Source organism: Syngnathoides biaculeatus, chromosome 9, assembly GCF_019802595.1.
Source record: "Syngnathoides biaculeatus isolate LvHL_M chromosome 9, ASM1980259v1, whole genome shotgun sequence".
Classification (NCBI taxonomy): domain Eukaryota; kingdom Metazoa; phylum Chordata; class Actinopteri; order Syngnathiformes; family Syngnathidae; genus Syngnathoides; species Syngnathoides biaculeatus.
The window spans coordinates 25,067,481-25,077,688 of NC_084648.1; the positions used below are offsets into that span (position 1 = coordinate 25,067,481).

The 10,208-nt window shown below is 41.1% G+C and overlaps 1 non-coding gene across 1 annotated transcript; it reads left to right on the forward strand.

Annotated features, from left to right (window-relative positions):
• Positions 1-1,959: 1,959 nt before the first annotated feature.
• trnat-ugu (transfer RNA threonine (anticodon UGU)) lies at positions 1,960-2,032 on the forward strand. The gene has a single exon. It is a non-coding gene; the product is annotated as a tRNA-Thr (tRNA).
• Positions 2,033-10,208: the final 8,176 nt, after the last annotated feature.

Here is a 10,208-nt window from a genome sequence, read left to right on the forward strand (position 1 = left end):
CCCCTTGGACCATGATGTTCGCAGATGATATTGTGATATGCAGTGAAAGCAGGGAGCATGCAGAGGAACAATTTGAAAGATGGAGACATGCACTGGAAATGAGCTCATTAGAGGGACAGCCAAAGTTGGATGTTTTGCTGACAAGGTTCGAGAGAGCAGACTTCGATGGTTTGGATATGTTCAGAGCCGAGAGAGTGAGTATATTGGTGGAAGGGTGCTGAGGATGGAGCTCCCAGGCAAAAGGGCGAGAGGAAGATCAAGGAGAAGGTTTATGGATGTGGTGAGGGAAGACATGAGGGCAGTTGGGGTTAGAGAGGAAGATGCAGGAGATAGGCTAACATGGCAAAAGATGACACGCTGTGGCGACCCCTAAAAGGAAAAAGAGTTTGTGATCCTCTTATTTTATGATGTGGTTCTCTTGTGATGCACTTTATTTTCCTTTCATACGTTTGCGATGCGGACCCTGCTGATCGTAGGGGAATGCTGTAAGTCCTCTGTATCTTGGCACTTGTGATCTGCTACAGACATTGTCTGTCACTCATTTGTGCCCAGGTTATTCTGTAAGTAAAAGCTTAGAAGAAACTGTTCATCATCTCCAGCCTATAACCAACATTCTCACTACCCAGAATTAAACGAACACGTGGATGAAAAAGCGTCCTCCAACATTGTCTAGTCAAATCAGTTAGATCCCGTTTTGAGACTTGTACTTTTCCGCCAATGGCAGTGTTCCAACATTGCATATATAAGCTTTGACCTGCTTTACACACACACATTTGGTGTCGGACCACAGCCTTTGGCTTTGACATTGAATCCGAAGGATGGAAAGACAGAACAATTTTAGACATTGTGGCCGCCATGGATTCGACACCTTCACGCTAATGACATGGTTTGTGATTTTATGCACTACACTCTATGCTATGACAAGTATGGCGACGAGGTTTATACAGATTCATTTCAAAACATCGACAGCGATGTTTGGCAATTGAACGGCGATTTATTTGTGGTGTAGGGATTTGCGAGTTTGGACCCTACGCGTGTTCACGGATCGAGGAAGAGATGACCAATGATTAGATGAGTAAATGGATTCATTACAAAGGAATGTGCAATACAGACATCCGGGTTTTATCTATATATCTGCCGCACACGAGACATGTGTCTTCTGGCAGGATAGCCCAAGAAGAAGACAAGAGCTGCCGGTAACACAAGGTTTTTATATGTATCGGTCCATGGTAAAAGTGGCTGCCCCCCACCGCAGTCTGGTCCTGGGTTATGGTAACTTTCCACTCCTTAATCTGCTGTCCTTCGTCTCCACGGCAACGCCTGGGAGAGGAGGCTGCCAACAGCCGGTTTTCTGCTACAAAGATCCAGGACAGCCACCGTGCTCCACAACACATCCTTGTCTGATTAGCAAATGGACAGAACTTTATCTGTTGATTAAATGTATAAGGTCATATTTAAGCAAATAATGGAAGTGCAATAAAAGTAAAATAGTCTTCATTGGGAAAACCTGGAGTGGCATTCAACACTTCATTGAGTGATGAACAATTAAAATGGTACGTGATGGCTGACCTACCTGACCCCACCATCCCACAAGCCACCTGCATATTTCTTTGATGGTGTCTCCCACACATTCGTCCAGAGATCTAATTTTCATTATAAATTTGCAAAAACACAAAAATGTCATTTTCCAAGCTGCTTATTTTAGAAGGATAGAGACTGTCCCAGCAAGCTTCAGGTGAAGGGCAGCCTACACCTGGAACTGGTTGCATGTCAGTTGTGGTGCAGACACTGACACCATCACTGAGCGGGAATTGATCTCACACCGCCCACACCAAAGGCAGTTGTGTGTACCACTACACCATCAGTGACTGAAATAAAAATATATTAATGAATATTTTGTGGCGCAATACATCAGATTACCGCAATGAAGTAATTAATGTACACGTTATCGTTGAAGAGGGCTCCATAGCTCAGGGGTTAGAGCACTGGTCTTGTAAACCAGGGGTCGCGAGTTCAAATCTCGCTGGGGCCTGTTCTTTTGATTTTCCATTTTTACAAAACAAGCCAACATGAACCCAAAACGCGTTATTTCCCGTAGATTACATAATACAATTTACAACATCATTGCCAACCATGTGAAATTTTACGTAGACAAGCCTAGATAGCTCAGTCGGTAGAGCATCAGACCTTTAATTTGAGAGTCTAAGGTTCAAGCCCTTGTTCGCGCGGCTATTATGATTTACATTCTCATCAATACTGAACATCTTAATATTTTTCACGTTTCGTGAATCAACTACTCTCTTTGTCAAAGGTCCGAAAGCGAGACCAAACACCTTCCACAAGATACAAGACTAGGCTGATTTGAGATTTCACTAAAAATGCAACATGAGGCTGTCAGTCTTCTCTTCGGTTTCATGGACTTCGACAAACTCTCACATTCAACACCAGACAAAAGTGCAAAAGGTATAAACTATAGTAAATTCAAAGAAGGCACTATACACCAAGCGTACTTCTCCACTGACGCGGCTTGCTATCAGCCAATCAACACAAAAGAAAACAAAAAATAATGACGTATGGCAATGACGCTGCAATACGACACCAGGAAGACGCCGACACGAGGGGATCCTGGATTGAGAGAAGCACAATTTAGAGAACATTACAGAAGAACCAAGTAATCTATTAAATATTTTGACTATACAATCGTTCCCCCACGTTACCTCAGAAACCTCCGGATGAAAGACTGTTGCTAGGTAAAGCGGGTTGTTCCTTTTAGGATAGCGGCTTTTACGTGTGCTAAAGTAGCTGTTAACACAACACAGCTGTCATCTTCAGGGACGATCGCAAACATGTTAGCCATGAGGAAGTAGCAGCTCAACACGTTTTTAGGTCATTTGAAAGCTATGGTTATCTAAGAAACAGTCCTTCTATTTGCCTCACGTGTATTGGGTTCCGCTTGCTAGTGTTGCTCGTGATTGTCTTTCTTCCAGCCATTAGTATAGTATAAATACTTGATACAGGTCTATTTATTCAAACGTTGACTATACTGTGTTGTCATTGTTTTTTGAAGGGCTTAACAAACGGTGCTAGCCTGTTCTCTCTCCTAAATGAGTACAGTATATGCTTGCTCATTCACCGTTCGCCGTCTCGCATGTTGCTCTCAGTTTTTTCCCCGCGTGTTTGAATTTGTCGTAATTAAATTAGTGATCATATTTTCTGGATGACAACGCGCACCGTTTATTTGGACGCGCCCACTCTGTGTAGCATCCCCCCCCCCCCATAAACACTGAATGAACTGGTCCATTGTAAAAAGTACATATTCACACAAAGACTTTGCATATGTTTATTTACATACCTTGTTTCCAAACAGTGACTATAACACAGCAGTAAAACAGCTCAAACAGAACAGAAAAGTCATTGTTTTTATCCATCTTCCTATTCACGAAAACCACTAAAGTATCTGGGTGGAACAGCCTCAGAATATCCCTATCATTTCAATCTCTCAGACGCTCTCAATGTCATTTTCATCTCGAGTTACCACTGAAGTTGGACTGTTCTCCTCACAGAGCAGTCCAACCTTTTAATGTGTTCGTGATAGTTGATTTTTTTTTTTTTTTTACACTCCAAGTGTTTAAAATCCACTGGAACAGCTTCACATGCGGCTTTTTGTGAAAGCTTTTTAAATTAATTAAATTTAGAATATATATTTTACCTTTGTGAGTGTTATTCAGTCATTCTCCCTTTAGGGCACCAAAACCTCGCGCCGTCTTCTTCTACAGCAGGGGTCTCAGACTCAATTTACCTTGGGGCCACTGAACGCGGAGTCTGGCTGAGGCTGGGCTGCAGCCTCGGCATAGATGGATTTATGTGGATTTTAAATTAGAGATGAAAAACAATCGTATCTTCTCAATTGTCTTTTTTTTTTTTTTTTAAATACAAAATAAGATGAAGAAGGACACTGGTGTTTACAACTTGTGTACAAAACATCCCCCCCAAAAAAAACTCTCCTTGGCAATGCTGCTGTAACTTTCTCATTGAAAAATGATTCTCTGCTTGGATCAAGCCCAGTCGATGTCACACGTCTTATAGCCATCTACCCCACCGTGATTGGTCAGCTCGTCAGCTCCGCACACAACACTGTAAAAGTGCCATCCATATAAAACTCGAGGGCTCACTACCATTATGCTTTCATATTCAGGTAGGGGCCACAAAATATCGTCTCGTCTTGTGTTTGAGACTCCTGTTCGACAGCAAATTGAGGTAGACTTTTCTTCTTCCTTGGCCAGTTGACGTAGATTATTCTTCTTCTATGGCCAATTGAGATTCTTCTTTTTTTATGCCTGCTAAAAGTAAAGTATCCTTCTTATTCCCTGCATTTATACATTATACCATACATAGGCATTTTAAAACTGCATCAATAATTCACGCATTTTTGGGATTTGCGGGGGATGGCAGGAACGTAACCCCTGCAAATAAGGGTTTTCCGTGTATTAGTATGTTTTAAATCCAGTTAATAAAGAGCCTTGTCTAACTAGTGTCAGTTACAGGATGGCCGGAGTGTTCGACATAGACTTGGAGACTGAGGACGTCAGTGAAACAGAGGTCTGTCTTCAGCACTTTTCTGCTCAAAAATATGTAATATTTAGCAAAGATGCAGTTTTGTGTAAACGTGCTGAGTCATTTTTGTTTTTTTAATTAGGCCCCCAAAAACGTTGTGGTTTTCGAATTTTTTTTTTTTTTCCCCCAAAATATTTTTACTCCATCTCCAGCACATGGTGCTGCCATTTTCTGGTCAGTTCTCATTAATTCACACCCTCTCGTGCATAACGAGATCTAAACTCATGCTGGCGGAATATTAGCAGAGATGATAGATAGATAGATAGATAGATAGATAGATAGATAGATAGATAGATAGATAGATAGATAGATAGATAGATAGATAGATAGATTTCATCACTGGATAGAGATTTTAAGCGGGCAAAAAGATGCGAAAAGATGGGCGAAAAGATGCCTGAAGAATGGAGGAAAAGTGTTCTAGTTCCCATTTTTAAGAACAAAGGGGATGTTCAGACCTGTGGGAACTATAGAGGAATAAAGTTGATGAGCCACACAATGAAGTTATGGGAAAGAGTAGTGGAGGCTAGACTCAGGACAGAAGTAAGTATCTGCGAGCAACAGTATGGTTTCATGCCTAGAAAGAGTACCACAGATGCATTATTTGCCTTGAGGAAGCTTGTGGAAAAGTACAGAGAAGGTCAAAAGGAGCTACATTGTGTCTTTGTGGATCTAGAGAAGGCCTATGACAGAGTACGAAGAGAGGAACTGTGGTACTGCATGCGTAAGTCTGGTGTGGCAGAGAAGTATGTTAAAATAGTACAGGACATGTGTGATGGCAGCCAAAAAATGGTTAGGTGTGACAGAGGAATTTAAGGTGGAGGTGGGACTGCATCAGGGATCAGTCTGAGCCCCTTCCTGTTTGCAGTGGTAATGGATAGGCTGACAGATGAGGTTAGACTGGAATCCCCTTGGACCATGATGTTCGCAGATGATATTGTGATATGCAATGAAAGCAGGGAGCATGCAGAAGAACAATTAGAAAGATGGAGACATGCACTGGAAAGGAGAGGAATGAAGATTAGCCGAAGTAAAACAGAATATATGTGCGTGAATGAGAAAAGTGGAGGGGGAAGAGTGAGGGTACAGGGAGAAGAGATAGCGAGGGTGGACGACTTCAAATATTTAGGGTCAACAATACAGAGCAATGGTGAGTGTGGTAAGGAAGTGAAGAAACGGGTCCAAGCAGGTTGGAACAGCTGGCGAAAGGTGTCTGGTGTGTTATGTGACAGAAGAGTCTCTGCTAGAATGAAGGGCAAAGTTTACAAAAGAGTGGTGAGGCCGGCCATGATGTACAGATTAGAGACGGTGGCACTGAAGAAAATACAGGAAGCAGAACTGGAGGTGGCAGAAATTAAGATGTTGAGGTTCTCACTGGGAGTGACCAGGTTGGATAGGATTAGAAATGAGCTCATTAGAGGGACAGCCAAAGTTGGATGTTTTGCTGACAAGGTTCGAGAGAGCAGACTTCGATGGTTTGGACATGTTCAGAGGCGAGAGAGTGAGTATATTGGAGGTAGGGTGCTGAGGATGGAGCTGCCAGGCAAAAGGGCGAGAGGAAGACCAAAGAGAAGGTTTATGGATGTGGTGAAGGAAGACATGAGGGCAGTTGGGGTGAGAGAGAAGATGCAGGAGATAGGCTAAGATGGCAAAAGATGACACGGTGTGGCGACCCCTAACGGGACAAGCCGAAAGGAAAAGAAGAAGACTGGACAGAGATTTTAAGCACATAAAATGAGCCCAACTGCGTGAGAATCAGTTAAGGGTAAAGGACTTTATGCCATTTTTTATGATTCAAAGCAGTTCAAATTGAATGAAACAATGAGGAATGTGATTTTGTTGGACCTCTGATAAATACAATTTTGGAAAAACAGGCACAACAAAATGCAAAAAAAAAAAAAAAAAGGCAAGCTATCTGGATTTTTGTAACATCTCCTTATAGGAGACACATAAGGTTTACATAAATTCAACCAAAACTAATGTACAGAAAAGTGTGTTGTGAAATGGTCCACAAAGAAACAACCCATTATACTTTAAACTTTGTCTATATAATGGTCCTTGTGGAAGTCAATACAATGCAACTGAAACTGTCCACCCTTCAAAATCCTATTGACACCCTGTCTGTTCTCTCTACTCCAATGACAGAAAGTAGCCCATGAGTTTAAAAACAAACAGCTGGATTAACTAACCCAAAAAGACATTTTTATGAATTGTTTTACATTTATATATAGTTTAGCCTTGATAGAAGTTGGTTTTCTACCATTTTATCTAGTTTAATCAATATGATAAAACAACAATTATAATGTGGCCAAGGACACTTGAATGAATGTATAGGCATTACTTTAACTGCTTGGGCTTGTTGTTTCCCATCCATAGGACGAATTTTATGATGACTCCGCAACAGAGCTGGACAAGTAAGTTCAATTCATCATTATGCTTAAACATCCATCCATCCATTTATTTTTAGCCCCTTATCCTCACAAAGTTCGCGGGAGTGCTGCAGCCTAGCCCAGCTGTCAATGGACAGGAGGCACAGCAGGGTACACCCTGCAACACGTTTTACACACCTGGGGAACTTCTGCCTTTCTCCTTTACTCTACAGTTCTATCAGGCTGGATGGTGAACATTGGTTGACAGCCATTTTCAGGTCTCTCCAGAGATGTCCTATTGAATTTAGGTCAAGGCTATGGCTGGGCCATTGAAGAACAGTCACTGAGTTGTTCTGAAGCCACCTTTTCATTATTTTAGTTGTGTGATTAGGGTCATTATCTCGCCGTACTTGGCCACATTCATCTTTCTTTCAATTGCAACCAGTTGTTTTATCTCTGCACCTGAAAAACAACCCACAGCATGATGCTGTCGCCACTATGCTTCACTGCTATGACTGGATTGGACCGGTGAGAAGCAGTGCATGGTTTTCTCAACACATACTGCTTAGAATGAGAAAAGAACCAGATGGATCATTTTACTCCATCATGGAGTTCTTACCTTTTTTTTTTTTCAGCAAACTCCATGCAGGCTTTCTTGTGTCTTGCACTGAGGAGTGGCTTTTGTTGGGCCACTATGCCATAAAGCCCCCGACTGGTGGAGGGCTGCATTAATGGTTGACTTTCTAGAACAGGGGTTGGAAACCTATGGCTTGTGAGCTATATGCTGCTCTTTTGATTGGTTGCATATGGCTCGTAGAGCCCACATAACGTCATACTGTACATATGTCAATTCTGTCGTGCAGGCAATGCAAATCATGCAGATAGTTTTTCCTAGTGGGGTTGCCGCAGTTGATGTGGGCAGGCGCAGAAGGTTTTAACACAGATCGCATGAGCAACTTTCCAAAGTCCAAGTTAGTCAGCATCAAATCAGTGTTTGGATCCAACAAGTTGAATATAATTCAGGTAGCTTTGCTGGTGCTTTAGCAATTGTGAGAAATGGAAAGTCATTCACATATGGGGAGTATTCCAAAGCATCTGTGCTTGATGTTATCAATAAAGATTTTGACAACTTCGCATAAAGATAAGCTAAACAAACGTATAAAATACATGCTTTTGTCAGCAAGAACTGCTTACCATTGTACCATCATGATGGCAAATCATATTGAATTACCGTAATTTCTTGAGTATAATGTGTCCTGAAGTATAATGCGCACCCCCCAAAGTTGACCTAAAAAAAAAAAAAAAAAAAAAATCTGGAAAACCCTTCTACCAATGTACAATGCGCACCACTAATTTCCTGCGACCCATATGCTCAAAATATTGAGAATCATCTTTATTTATATTTTGTTAGGTTTGTATTTGTATTCTTTTTCAAAAAACAATGTACAACAATCATTAATAATAATAGGTGGGCATGTGCTCATGTAGGCGTAATATAATCTCGGGACAGGCCACAGGACACGCTTGTCCTGGTCCCTGTAATTGTCAGAAAAGAATCCCCCAACCAACTAAAATAAATGCTCAATGATGGTGTAACATTTTATTAATACTGTTGATAACACATATTACAGTCTTAATAAATATTTATCACTGTTTGACTTAAACATTTTTTGCATTAAATATTTGTGCATAAAACGTTTGTGCATAGTGCAGTTTATACTCGACATTACACATACTTAGCCAAGACTTCAAAAGCAACATCTGGGTCATCTACAGTCTGACAAATATCCATCGTAGCTGCCTTTGGTGACAGTTCTGGGGCCTCCTGAATTCATGAACAGTGATCCTATTTTGCTCCCACAGCATGTCATCCTCTGTGCCATCCATGGCATTTGTGAAGAAACAATTTTTGAATCCCAAGAGTTTAAGGTTGGGTGTGCACATTACTGTAATAAATATATAATAAATGTGTAACATAAGACATTGAATATCATATCAAAATCTATAAGTATACCTTTTTTAACCACTCTATGTACCAATATGGCTGTATTTTTTTTTATTCTTCATCCATACCTAAATATAAAGTGCTCTATTAACTTTTTGAAAATATTTTGGGAAAAATTTGCACATTATTTTGAAGAAATTACAGTACGTTCACTATTGACGGATGGAAGTCTCAATGCCTGCATGAAGCTTAATGTAATGACATATGAAACGGACTATAAAGTTATCAGAAACAACATACAGCACCAGAAGTCGCATTAATGATAAAAAGTACCTTTGTCATCATTGGTTAGCAGCAGCGTAACAATGTCATTTAAAAGAATTCAGAGACTTATTGTACTCTAAAAGTGTCGCTCTTACATAAATGCGCAAATACACCCGCATTTGGTTTTTAAAATATTGCATGGCTCTTTTGAAATTAAATTTTTAAATATTTGGCATTTATGGCTCTCTCAGTCGAAAACGTTCCCGAACCTGTTTTACGACTTTCTCCCACATACCAACTGCACTGTCAGAGCCATTATCCACAAATGGCAAAAACTGGAAACGGTGGGAAACCTTTCCAGGAGAGGACGACCAACTAAAATAGTGTGACGACGACTCATCCAGGAGCTCACAAAAGAACCTTGAACAACATCCAAAGACCTGCAGGCCTCAATCGCCTCAGATACGGTCAAAATCCAGAAATCACAATGTATGATTTTTTTTTTTTTAACAATTTGTGTGGTATAGATGCAAATCTAGTCAGCTAGAATTCTAACCCTGAAAGACCTGTTACTCCACCTTTAAAAGTCCACCTCCACTCCATATATTATCCTGAATCAAATGCACCTGTGTGAGGTCATTAGCTGCATAAAGACACCTGTCCACCCCATACAATCAGTAAGACTCAAACTTGTAACATGGCCGAAACCAAAGAGCTGTCCAAAGACACCAGAGACAAAATGTACAACTCCACACGGCCGGAAAGGGCGACCGAGAAATTGCCATGCACCTTGGTGAAAAAAGGTCCACTGTTGGAGCATTCATTAGAAAATGGCAGAAGCTAAACATGACGGTCAATCTCACTCAGAGTGGAGCCCCATGCAAGATATCACCTCATGGGCTCTCAATGATCCTTACAAAGGTGAGGATTTAGCCCAGGACTACACGACAGGACTTGGTCAACGATCTGAAAAGAGCTGGGACCACCGTTTCCAAGGTGACCTTTGGTAATACACTAAG